At 44.0% G+C, this 12423-nt stretch overlaps 1 protein-coding gene across 1 annotated transcript in view; it reads right to left on the bottom strand.

Moving 5' to 3' along the window:
- The window catches only part of arid3a (AT-rich interactive domain 3A), a 67880-nt gene that overhangs the window by 20430 nt on the left and 35027 nt on the right, over positions 1-12423 (bottom strand). The gene's annotated exons all lie outside the window — the stretch shown is intronic.

The following is a 12423-nucleotide window of genomic DNA, read 5'->3' as shown; positions in this document are numbered from 1 at the left end:
TGTTCTCAACCAGCAGGCTCTTAAAAGTCTTGTCGGTGAGCAACAGAAACTAACATGCACAAACACTGAGTCAATTAAGAAAATGAAATTCTTCCACACATACCATGGATACTGATCTTTAGGAGCAAAGATATTCACTTGGGTTGGTCAGTAAAATGGAATCGTAAAATTTACAAGTCAAAAGGTTATTCCACCACTTTGCCTTATATCATGCGAGCTCAAGCACAATTGTTCAATATAATCCATATTTCTCTGCCCTTTTCTCTCATTTTATATTCTTCCTTTTCAAATACTTAGCCAATTCCATTTTAAATTATGTCATAGTCTCTTCACCCATGGTTGAATAATTTCTTCTAACTTCCCAATTCATCCTTCTCGTGATGACCCCGAATATGTGGCCTCCATTTTACCTCCCACCCACATAGGGAAGGAAAGGGTCGGGTGAGCAGGTAAAATATTGAAAATGGCGATATCATCCCCAACCCGCCGCATTCCTGTCCACAAATCAGACCATCGACAAGCCTTCCCCTGAAGACAGACGGTGCCTACAAAAGTCAAAGCCGATACACAGCAACGATGTGACATAATTTTCACTTGAAAGCAGTGGGAAGTCCAGCACTGTCTGCAGCCTGGCAGCAGAACTGCGGTAGGAGGTGCTGACTGGCCAGAAGAGGCCAAAGTAAGTCTGCAAATATTACTTCTCTTAGAATGCTTTGTGGGCCAGGAGGAGCACGACTGCTCCCTGCTGGCCCACAAAGAAGTCCTTGGACCTCTGCAGCCCTGGCCTCCTCCCCAATCTCCAGGGAATTCCCAGCCCCGGCCTTCCACAGATCAAGCAGGAACCCCTCCTCGACACCCCGATCATCCTGTAACTCCACCACCCACTGACTTCCGGGGACCATTCCCCATGGGTCCCTGCTGCGGCCTCCTGTCATCAAATTACAACTCCCGCCCATCGGCTAAGTAGTGAATCTCACCGGGTTGGGCAGGACTCCGGGAACTTTTATTTAAATTAGTCTTTCACTTCCCCGAACTGTCCGGGTGCACCACCCACTCTACCAGGCTCACGTGGACCCTTTCAGTCACTGCCACCACCAACCCCCTCCCCCCATCCCATAAAAATCAAAGCCAATGCCTCCTTCCTACTCATTTGTTAACCAGTTAAAACAATCACTATTTATCCTTTCAAAATAGTTCATAATTTAATGCCTCTACTAGATACCTCCTAGTGAAAAGAAACACAATTTTTGAGCTTTATAATTACAGCATAATCTCTCATTCCAGGTATTATTCGACTGAAACCTTGCCAAATGGGTTTGGCCAGAACTGCACATATTCCCAAGTGTACAAGCCTATTGTATAAATTCTACACCCTTCGATCACCGTTCTTTCACTTCCTTTCAACAGTTCTTTTTCCTCAAAAAGTACCACTTCACAGTTCCCTGTAATGAACTACATTTGCCAACTGACTTCCTACTCTGCTACAAAAGCAATGTACTGCGAATGCTGGAAATCTGAAATAAAAACAAAAATACTCAGCAGGTCAGGCAGCATCTGTGGAGAGAAAAACAAAATTAACATTTCAGGTTGATGGCTTTTCGTCAGAACTGGAAAAAATTAGACATGTAATAGATTTCAAGCAAGCATGGAGACAGGGAAAGAGGGGATGGGAGGAAAGAACAAAAGGGAAGGTTTGTGACAGGGTGCAGGCAAGTGAGATTAAATGACAAAAGGGATGATGATGATGATCAAAAGGGGATGGTAATGAAACAAGTACAGAAAGAAACAAAAGATGGGTCTAGAAGTGTAAATGGGAATAGCAAAATCATTACCAATAGCTGTTGTCCAAAAAAATGGGGGCACTTATAATGATCTGAAATTGTTGAACTCAACGTTGAGTCCTGAAGGCTGTAACTGCCTAAAGCTGTTCCGCGAGCTTTATTGAAACAGTGTAGGAGGTCGAGTGGGAGTGGGGCGAAGAATTAAAGTGACAGGTGACCGAAAGCTTGGGGTCACGCTTACGGACTGAACGCCGATGTTCTGCAAAGCGGTCACCCAATCTGCGTTTGGCCTCCCCAATGTAGAGACCAACCACAACATGAGAAGTGAATACAGTATACTAAATTGAAAGTACAAGTAAATCACTTTCACCCAGAAGGAGTGTTTGGGGCCCTGGACAGTGGGAAGAGAGATGATTAAAAGAGCAGGTGTTGCATCTCCTGTGCTTGCACGGGAAGGTACAGTGGGAAGTGGAAGGGGTGCTGGGGGTGATTGAGGACTGAACCAGGGTGTCGCAGAAGGAGTGGTCCCTTCAGAATGTTGAAAGGGGAGGGGAAGATGTGTTTGGTGGTGGGATCATGCTGGAAGTGGCGAAAATGGTGGAAGATGATCCGTTGAACGTGAAGGCTGGTGGGGTGAAAGTTGACCTTTTACTGGCGTGAGGATGAAAATATTAAAATAAAACTTTAATAATCATTTTAACATTCAAAAACCAGTAAAATGAATGCATTATTTTTGGTCCTTTAAAAAATGTTTAAATTCATTTTTCAAAAAATGTAATTTTTGTTTTAAATGTTCAATGAAATTATATTTTAATTCATTTTAAACATGTAATGATTTTTTTTATTTCAAGGTTGTGCCCATGTATTTTTTGGGGTGATTCCGATTAAGCTTATGGGGATTCCATATGTAAATGAATCCCCATAAGCATAATAGGAATCCCCTTTCTGATTGGTTGGGCTGGCTCACGTGATCCATATGGGATAAGTGTAGAGGATCAGGAGCGCAAGTCGTAGATTTATTGTGGTTCAGAGGAAAGCCTCCGACCACAAATTCAGGCCTGTTAATTCTGTCCACAAATGCTGCCTGAACGGCTGTGTATTTCCAGGATTTTCTATTTTTATTCCAAGAAAACTCTCCCAGGATGTGGTATCTTGTACAGGTACAATATTTTCATATGTCATACATATGTCCTATTATATGCATTCACAGCATAATATGGACACATCTGTGGAGAGTCTACCCCATTGTCCTTCATCATTTCCCCTCCCCCCACCTCCAACTGACCTTTATATAAAAAGATATTTGATACGTTTCTAGATTACCAACATATGCTTGTAAATTCAGAGGAATTGGCACCTTGTGCAACAAAACAAGCAGGAAACATGTGAACTGGCAATGTTCTCTGCCAGTTCAACTTCATTTTGGAGAATATCAACAATTTGCAATATTTTAGGTATATCTTTTTTTTAAAATCTAAACTTACGCTCGACAATAGAATAATTATCATCCTTCGCATAAAAATCTGAATGCTGGTTTACTAGGATAGGTTAATTAATTAAGTTCAACTTTTATAAGTCAACTTAGATATGTCGTTACTCAGTTTCAAAAAACACCAGGCACACTCCAGTGATTATCCACAGTACGATACTCATTTTGTAAAAAAAATCTTAATCAGTATTTCTTTTGCTATTTTTGTTCTACCCAAAACCCCCTGAGCAGATAAGATAATAGTTCAAAAGATAAAAATTTTAGTTCTAAAAATATCCAACAGATGTCACCTGCTAATAGTATTTACATCAAAACCAAAATGAAATTAGCATATAAATTATAATAAGACACAAAACAAAAAGGATCTCTCTCTCAAAGCAATTTTCTCCCTACACCCATAACAGTCTATTGATGCTACCGATCGCTAAGAGAGCAGGCAGCAATCTGCTCTGTGCCTCTATTAATAATTCTATATTACCATTATTAAAGGTGTGCAAGAATAGCTGGACTAAAGCTCCCACGTCAAACATTCCTGTTTTTTTTTTTTTAAATTTAGCGGGCTATAAGTTGCATTGGCTCACCGCCCGGTTTCTGGGCAATAACCGGGTCGGCGAGAAATTGCCCAGCTGAGTTACGCCGGCAGTTTCGAGGTACTGCTGGGGAGCGGACCGCCGGCGTGCATTGACAACAGATCGCCATTATTGGCTCAGCGATGACCTATAGGCAAGTGTAAAAAACACCCACAAGAATCAACGGAGCTGGGCAGTAGGTGAGTAGCCCTGCAAGAAAAAGGTAAGTAACTGATTTTTTTATTCATTATTTTTAAATTCTGTTGTAGTGATTTAAGTTAAAAGAGTTGAGAATGTTTTAATGATTTTTTTTGTTCTGTTTTTTGAAAAAAATATTTTGTGTTTTTCTCCTCCCAGGCCCAATCCGCAGCCTTGGGTAAATTTTGAGTGAATTTTTAAATTATTGCCCATTTTCTTTAAGAACCGCAAAATCGACCCTAAATTCCACTTTTTCGCTGAGAATCGGGGTGCAACGCCCATTTTTTTTAACTGGGCGGATTTTTTCTCTTTTGGGGGGGAAGTTTTACATAGCTGTTTTACATAGGGTATACAGCACAGATATGTTTATCTAACCGCCTCTTAAATGCATCTATACTATTTGCCTTATACATGGCCGCCTTCCACTTTACAAAGGCCTTTGACACTGTCAACCGCGAAAGTCTATGGAGCGTCCTCCTCCATTTCGGTGCCCCCAAAAGTACGTTACCATCCTCCGCCTGCTCTACGATGACATGCAGGCCGTGATCCATCATAGACCCAATCCACATCCGGACCGGAGTCAAGCAGAGATGCATCATCGCCCCAACCGTTTTCGCAGGCGATAATCTTGGCAATCAGGCGCTGGCAGATTGTTACGAAATTCTAGCCCATTGTCTTTCCACAGGAATGACATCTCGGCGCAGCAACTCCACTTTACTCTCAGTCACCTCAGCTGTGCCACACAATACAGGGCATATTCACTTGAGCAGGATCGGTAATATTACTGTAATTACACAGGATTACATCGGATATACGGCATAGAAATCAGGTCATTCAGCCCAACTAGTCCATGCCGGCATTTATGCTCCACTCGAGCCTCCTCTTGTCTTTACTCATCTAAATCCATCAGCATAACCATTCTCCCTCACATGCTTGTCCAGCCTCCCCTTAAATGCATCTATACTATTTCACTTCAACCACTCCCTCTGGTAGTGGGTTCCACATTCTCACCACTTTTTGGGCAAAGTTTGTTCTGAATTCCCTATTTGATTTCTTCGTGACTATCTTGTATTGATGGCCTCTAGTTATGCTCTTCCCCACAAGTGGAAACATTCTCTCTGTATCCCCTCTATCAAAACCTTTCATAATTTTAAAGACCTCTGTTAGGTCACCCCTCAGCCGCATTTTCAAGAGAAAAGAGACCCAGCCTGTTCATCCTTTCCTGATACGCATTTCTGGTATCATCCTTGTAAATCTTCTCTGCACTATTTCAGTGCCTCTATATCCTTTTTATAATATGGCAACCAGAACTGTACGCAGTACTCCAAGAATGGTCTAACCAAGGTTCGATACAGGTTTAGCATAACTTCCCTATTCAATTCTATGAGCCAGATTTTCGGCTTTCGAGGTTTTTTGGCGAAAACGGTAGTGACATGTGAAACTTATCGTTTTCGCTGCGCTACCGTTTTTAGGCCGAACTTAGGCCTTTACGTCTGTGCCGGGGCGCATCGGTAAGGGAGGCGCTGCACAAGCATTCATGGCGCAAAATGAGAGTTTTGGCAACTTTAGTCTGAGCCGGGAGCGCTGTGAGGCCTTCGGGGGGGGGGAATTCAAAAACAATTTACAAGACCCTTAACTATCTAATCACTTCAAAAAAAAAACTTTAACGTACCTTTTTTTTTTTAAAACAGGTTTTCGTAATTACCGCTGCTGGCAGGACTGCACCAACAGGTTTGACCTGTCGTTATTCTGGGCACAGCGTACGGGTCGGGAGTGTGCTGAAACTCGGATGCAAACGTTATCCGAGTCGCTGCACATCTGCGCACCTCTCCCAGCGGTACTTGAAAGTGCCACTGCAAACAGGTACCCAAGGATCCTGCCCGGGCTTTGTGACCAGGTTATCGCCGCGGAGGGTCAAATCGCGGCGAAAACCCGGTCGCAAACCTGCCGAAAATCCTCTACCAATATACCCTAGCGCTTGTTTTTTTTTTATGGTCTTGCTGACCTGTGCATTTATTCAGAAAAGCTGCAGAAACACTTCTAATTATGCAGTGGAAAAACAAGTGTAAGGATTTCAAAGCAGTAAATGTATATTTCTACATGCTAAAGATATTGTTTATATCACAATAAAAATTTTACATTTGATAGAAGCAACCTTTTATCTCCACATCAAACATTATTGGCCCAGAATTTGCTGTCGGAGGTTTCCCGCGGGCGGATGCCTCAGACTGCATAAATTTCTACGAAGGTACCTAGTGGTCCCGGAGGTACTGGGCCTCGATGTGTAGGCCTGCAGAGCGGCCCACGTCATCCAGGAACGTATGCGTTTTGTACACATCACTGGGATCACGTGGGGTATTCCCATTCATACTTCTGGAACTCGCCAAAAGTATGAATTGGAATCCCCCCAAAAACACAAACACAATACATTTTTAAAACACATTCAATATTTAAAAATTAAAATGCAATTTAGTTAAATATTTTATACAAAAAACAGGATTAAAAAAATTGTTTTAACAGGGCTAAAAATAAACTTCATTTATTTAAAAGGATTTAAAATGTTTAAATTATTTTTTAAAATGTATTTTTCTGTACTTTAAAAATATTACACAGATAAAAGCAGGCCTTACACCTGCTTTTATCAGTTGTAAGAATTTGAAGGACATTCGCTGGGCAGGAGATGAGCAAATAGCCCAACTCACCACCCACAGGGCCCAAGTTTCCACAAGAAAAAAAACGGGCGCCCCTCCGAGCTGGGCGCCCGTTTTTCGCGCCTAAAAAAATCCTTGGTATTCTCCACCTACTTGCAGGTCCTCTGGCCCTCGGCGCAGCCAGCACGAGCTGTGGGGGGGCGGAGCCAAGTCCCTGCGCTGAAAACAGTGCCGGGACCTCTGCACATGCGCGCTACACTCGGCACGCAAGTGCAGTAGCTCCAGGCGCCGAACTGTGTGAGAGGGGCCCGAAGCACGCAGCCCCTAGCCCTGGCTGAATGGCCTCACTGGGGCTGCGTGAATAAGGCTCCTCCCACGGCCAGCCCCTGCTTCCCCGCCCCCGACCAGACCCGACCCGACACCCGCTTTCCCCCCCCCCTCTCTCCCCCTCCCTCCCGCTCAGCGACACAAACGGCTTTCCCCCCCCCCCCCCCCCCTCCCTCCCTCCCCTCAGCGGCACGAACGGCTGCAGAATTCTCCCTGGCTGAAGCACTTTCACACAGGTAGGAAGATGGTTTATTTAATCTTTTTTTGGCTTATAAATGTTTATTCAGGTTGGATTTATTTGTATAATATTTGTAGAAGTATAAATAAGGATTTATTGTAGAATTTAATGAGTTCCCTTCCCCCCCCCTCCTCGTTCTGGGCGCCTAATTTGTAACCCGCGCCTGATTTTTTAATGTGTAGAACAGGTTTTCTCAGTTCTACAAAAATCTTCACTTGCTCCATTCTACTTTAGTTTGGAGTACGTTTTCACTGTGGAAACTTTGAAATCAGGCGTCAGTGGTTGGACACGCCCCCTTTTGAAGAAAAAATTCTGTTCCAAAGTAGAACTGTTCTACCTGACTAGAACTGCAGAAAAAAATAATGTGGAGAATTGCGATTTCTAAGATAGTCCGTTCTCCACCAGTTGCTCCTAAAAATCAGGCGCAAATCATGTGGAAACTTGGGCCCACAGAAACCATTTAGTTTTGGATGCGGTGGAAGATCGCAAGTTCCGGGTTTAGGCGCATGGGCTTCGAATACCAAACCCAGAACTTGTGGGGACTTCACGAGTAAGTGCGCACCTCGTACGCGCCATGTGGAGAGCGAATTCATGCCCTACAAAACCATCCTCAGTTGCTTCATCAATGACCTTCCCTCCATCTTAAAAGGTCAAAAGTGGGGATGTTCGCTAGTGATTGCAATGTTAAGTTCCCTTCACAATTCCTCAGATAATGAAGCAGTCCGTGCCCACATGCAGCAAGATCAGCACAACATCCAGGCTTGGGCCAATAGGGTGGAAGTAACATTCGTGCCACAAAAGTACCAAACAATGACCATCTTCAAGAGAGTCGAATCACCTCCCCTCAACATTCAACAGCATTACTATCGTCAAATCCCCCACCAACATTCTGGGAGTCACCGTTGACCAGAAACTTAACTGGACCAGCCACATAAATGCTGTGGCTACAAGAGCAGGTCAGAGGCTGGGTATTCTGCAGCGAGTGACTCACCTCCTGACTCCCCAAAGCCTTTCCACCACCAACAAGGCACAAGTCAGGAGTGTGATGGAACTCCCTCCACTTGCCTGGATGAGTGCTGTTCAAAAAACACTCAAGCCCAACGACTTGAAAGAAGGGACAATACAAAGATGGGAGGAAAAGCAACTTGTGAGAAGGACACAAAAAATCTGCAAAAGGACAGACAGGCTAACTAAGTGGGCAAAAATTTGGCAGATGGAGTATAATGTTGGAAATTGTGAAGTCGTGCACTTTGGCAGAAAAAAAAAATCCCAAAGAGTAAGTTATTATTTAAATGGAGAAAGATTGCAAAGTGCTGCAGTACAACAGGACCTGGGGGTCTTTGTGCATGAAACACAAAAGTAAAGTATGCAGGTACAGCAAGTGATCAGGAAGGCCAATGGTATCTTGGCCTTTATTGTAAAGGGGATGGAGTATAAAAAGCAGAGAAGTCTTGCTACAGCTATACAAGGTATTGGTGAGGCCACACCTGGAATACTGCGTACAGTTTTGGTTTCCATATTTACAAAAGGATATACTTGCTTTGGAGGCAGTTCAGAGAAGGTTCACTAGGGTGATTCCAGGGATGAAGGGATTGACATAAGGAAAGGTTGAGCCTCTACTCATTGGAGTTCAGAAGAATGAGAGGTGATCTTATCGAAACGTATAAGATTATGAAGGGGGGTTGACAAGGTGGATGCAGAGGATGTTTCCACTGATGGGGGAGACTAGAATTAGAGGGCACGATCTTAGAATAAGGCGCCGCCCATTTAAAACAGAGATAAGGAGGAATTTCTTCTCAGAGGGTTGTAAATCTATGGAATTTGCTGCCTCGGAGAGCTGTGGAAGCTGGGACATTGAATAAATTTAAGACAGAAACAGACAGTTTCTTGAGCGCTAAGGGGTTAAGGGGTTATGGGGTGTGGGCGGGGAAGTGGAGCTGAGTCCATGATCAGATCAGCTATGATCTTATTGAATGGCGGAGCAGGCTCCAGGGGCCGTATGGCCTACTCCTGTTCCTATTTCTTATCTTATGTTAATTGGCACCCCATCCACCACCTTAGACAATCACTCCTTCCATCACCAGCACAACGCGGCTGCAGTATGTACCATCAACAAGATGCACTGCAGCAACTTGCCAAGGCTTCTTCAACTGCACCTCCCAAATCGACGATCTCTACCATCTAGAAAAAGGGCAATAGATGTGTGGGAACACCATCACCTCCAAGTTCTCCTCCAAGTCACACAACATCCTGATTTGGAAATATATCATCGTCGCTGGATCAGAATCGTGGAATTCCCTACCTAACAGCACTATGAGAGCAGCTTCACCATACAGACAGACTGCAGCGGATCAAGTAGGTGGCTCACTACAACATCAAGGGCAACTAGGGATGTGCAATAAATGTAGCCTTGCCAGCAATGCCCACATCCTGTGAATGAATAAAAATATATTTAAACCCTTTAGGTAGATGGGAAAAATGAAAGAAATTAATTCATGATCATACAAGTGAGCTGTAAATCAAGGCAACGAGCATTGACAAGCTATTCTCCCAATTGGACATCACAGCCATGTCCAAACCTCTCGTTACCTCACATTCACAGACAAGCATACGTGAAAAAGAATGACAGAAAAAGACCATCAGATCCATCAAGCCCATCCTATCCAGACATGGTGCAGCCTCGTATACCATCAACAGCCCCATCTTAGCATAGGAATACAACTGGGAGAAGCAAAATCAAAGTTGCATAAATACTCTTCTCAACCAGAAGGGAGATAATTAATATGCACATAGATTGGGCTAGCCAAACTGGAAGCAATACGGTGGAGGAGGATTTCCTGGAGTGCATAAGGGATGGTTTTCTAGACCAATATGTTGAGGAACCAACTAGGGGGGAGGCCATCTTAGACTGGGTGTTGTGTAATGAGAGAGGATTAATTAGCAATCTCATTGTGCGAGGCCCCTTGGGGAAGAGTGACCATAATATGGTGGAATTCTGCATTAGGATGGAGAATGAAACAGTAATTTCAGAGACCATGGTCCAGAACTTAAAGAAGGGTAACTTTGAAGGTATGAGGCGTGAATTGGCTAGGATAGATTGGCGAATGATACTTAGGGGGTTGACTGTGGATGGGCAATGGCAGACATTTAGAGACCGCATGGATGAAGTACAACAATTGTACATTCCTGTCTGGCGTAAAAATAAAAAGGGGAAGGTGGCTCAACCGTGGCTATCTAGGGAAATCAGGGATAGTATTAAAGCCAAGGAAGTGGCATACAAATTGGCCAGAAATAGCAGCGAACCTGGGGACTGGGAGAAATTTAGAACTCAGCAGAGGAGGACAAAGGGTTTGATTAGGACAGGGAAAATGGAGTACGAGAAGAAGCTTGCAGGGAACATTAAGGCGGATTGCAAAAGTTTCTATAGGTATGTAAAGAGAAAAAGGTTGGTGAAGACAAACGTAGGTCCACTGCAGTCAGAATCAGGGGAAGTCATAACGGGGAACAAAGAAATGGCGGACCAATTGAACAAGTACTTTGGTTCGGTATTCACTAAGGAGGATACAAACAACCTTCCGGATATAAAAGGGGTCAGAGGGTCTAGTAAGGAGGGGGAACTGAGGGAAATCTTTATTAGTCGGGAAATTGTTTTGGGGAAATTGATGGGATTGAAGGCCGATAAATCCCCAGGGCCTGATGGATTGCATCCTAGAGTACTTAAGGAGGTGGCCTTGGAAATAGCGGATGCATTGACAGTCATTTTCCAACATTCCATTGACTCTGGATCAGTTCCTATGGAGTGGAGGGTAGCCAATGTAACCCCACTTTTTAAAAAAGGAGGGAGAGAGAAAACAGGGAATTATAGACCGGTCAGCCTGACCTCAGTAGTGGGTAAAATGATGGAATCAATTATTAAGGATGTCATAGCAGTGCATCTGGAAAATGGTGACATGATAGGTCCAAGTCAGCATGGATTTGTGAAAGGGAAATCATGCTTGACAAATCTTCTGGAATTTTTTGAGGATGTTTCCAGTAAAGTGGACAAAGGAGAACCAGTTGATGTGGTATATTTGGACTTTCAGAAGGCTTTCGACAAGGTCCCACACAAGAGATTAATGTGCAAAGTTAAAGCACATGGGATTGGGGGTAGTGTGCTGATGTGGATTGAGAACTGGTTGTCAGACAGGAAGCAAAGAGTAGGAGTAAACGGGTACTTTTCAGAATGGCAGGCAGTGACTAGTGGAGTGCCGCAAGGTTCTGTGCTGGGGCCCCAGCTGTTTACATTGTACATTAATGATTTAGACGAGGGGATTAAATGCAGTATCTCCAAATTTGCAGATGATACTAAGTTGGGTGGCAGTGTGAGCTGCGAGGAGGATGCTATTAGGCTGCAGAGTGACTTGGATAGGTTAGGTGAGTGGGCAAATGCATGGCAGATGAAGTATAATGTGGATAAATGTGAGGTTATCCACTTTGGTGGTAAAAACAGAGAGACAGACTATTATCTGAATGGTGACCGATTAGGAAAAGGGAAGGTGCAACGAGACCTGGGTGTCATGGTACATCAGTCATTGAAGGTTGGCATGCAGGTACAGCAGGCGGTTAAGAAAGCAAATGGCATGTTGGCCTTCATAGCGAGGGGATTTGAATACAGGGGCAGGGAGGTGTTGCTACAGTTGTACAGGGCCTTGGTGAGGCCACACCTGGAGTATTGTGTACAGTTTTGGTCTCCTAACTTGAGGAAGGACATTCTTGCTATTGAGGGAGTGCAGCGAAGGTTCACCAGACTGATTCCCGGGATGGCGGGACTGACCTATCAAGAAAGATTGGATCAACTGGGCTTGTATTCACTGGAGTTCAGAAGAATGAGAGGGGATCTCATAGAAACGTTTAAAATTCTGACGGGTTTAGACAGGTTAGATGCAGAAAGAATGTTCCCAATGTTGGGGAAGTCCAGAACCAGGGGTCACAGTCTGAGGATAAGGGGTAAGCCATTTAGGACCGAGATGAGGAGAAACTTCTTCACCCAGAGAGTGGTGAACCTGTGGAATTCTCTACCACAGAAAGTAGTTGAGGCCAATTCACTAAATATATTCAAAAGGGAGTTAGATGAAGTCCTTACTACTCGGGGGATCAAGGGTTATGGCGAGAAAGCAGGAAGGAGGTACTG

Source organism: Pristiophorus japonicus, chromosome 18 (genome assembly GCF_044704955.1).
Source record: "Pristiophorus japonicus isolate sPriJap1 chromosome 18, sPriJap1.hap1, whole genome shotgun sequence".
NCBI classification, from domain to species: Eukaryota; Metazoa; Chordata; class Chondrichthyes; family Pristiophoridae; genus Pristiophorus; species Pristiophorus japonicus.
Note: the sequence above shows the minus strand (reverse complement) of the source record. Positions and strands in the feature narration are given on the sequence as shown.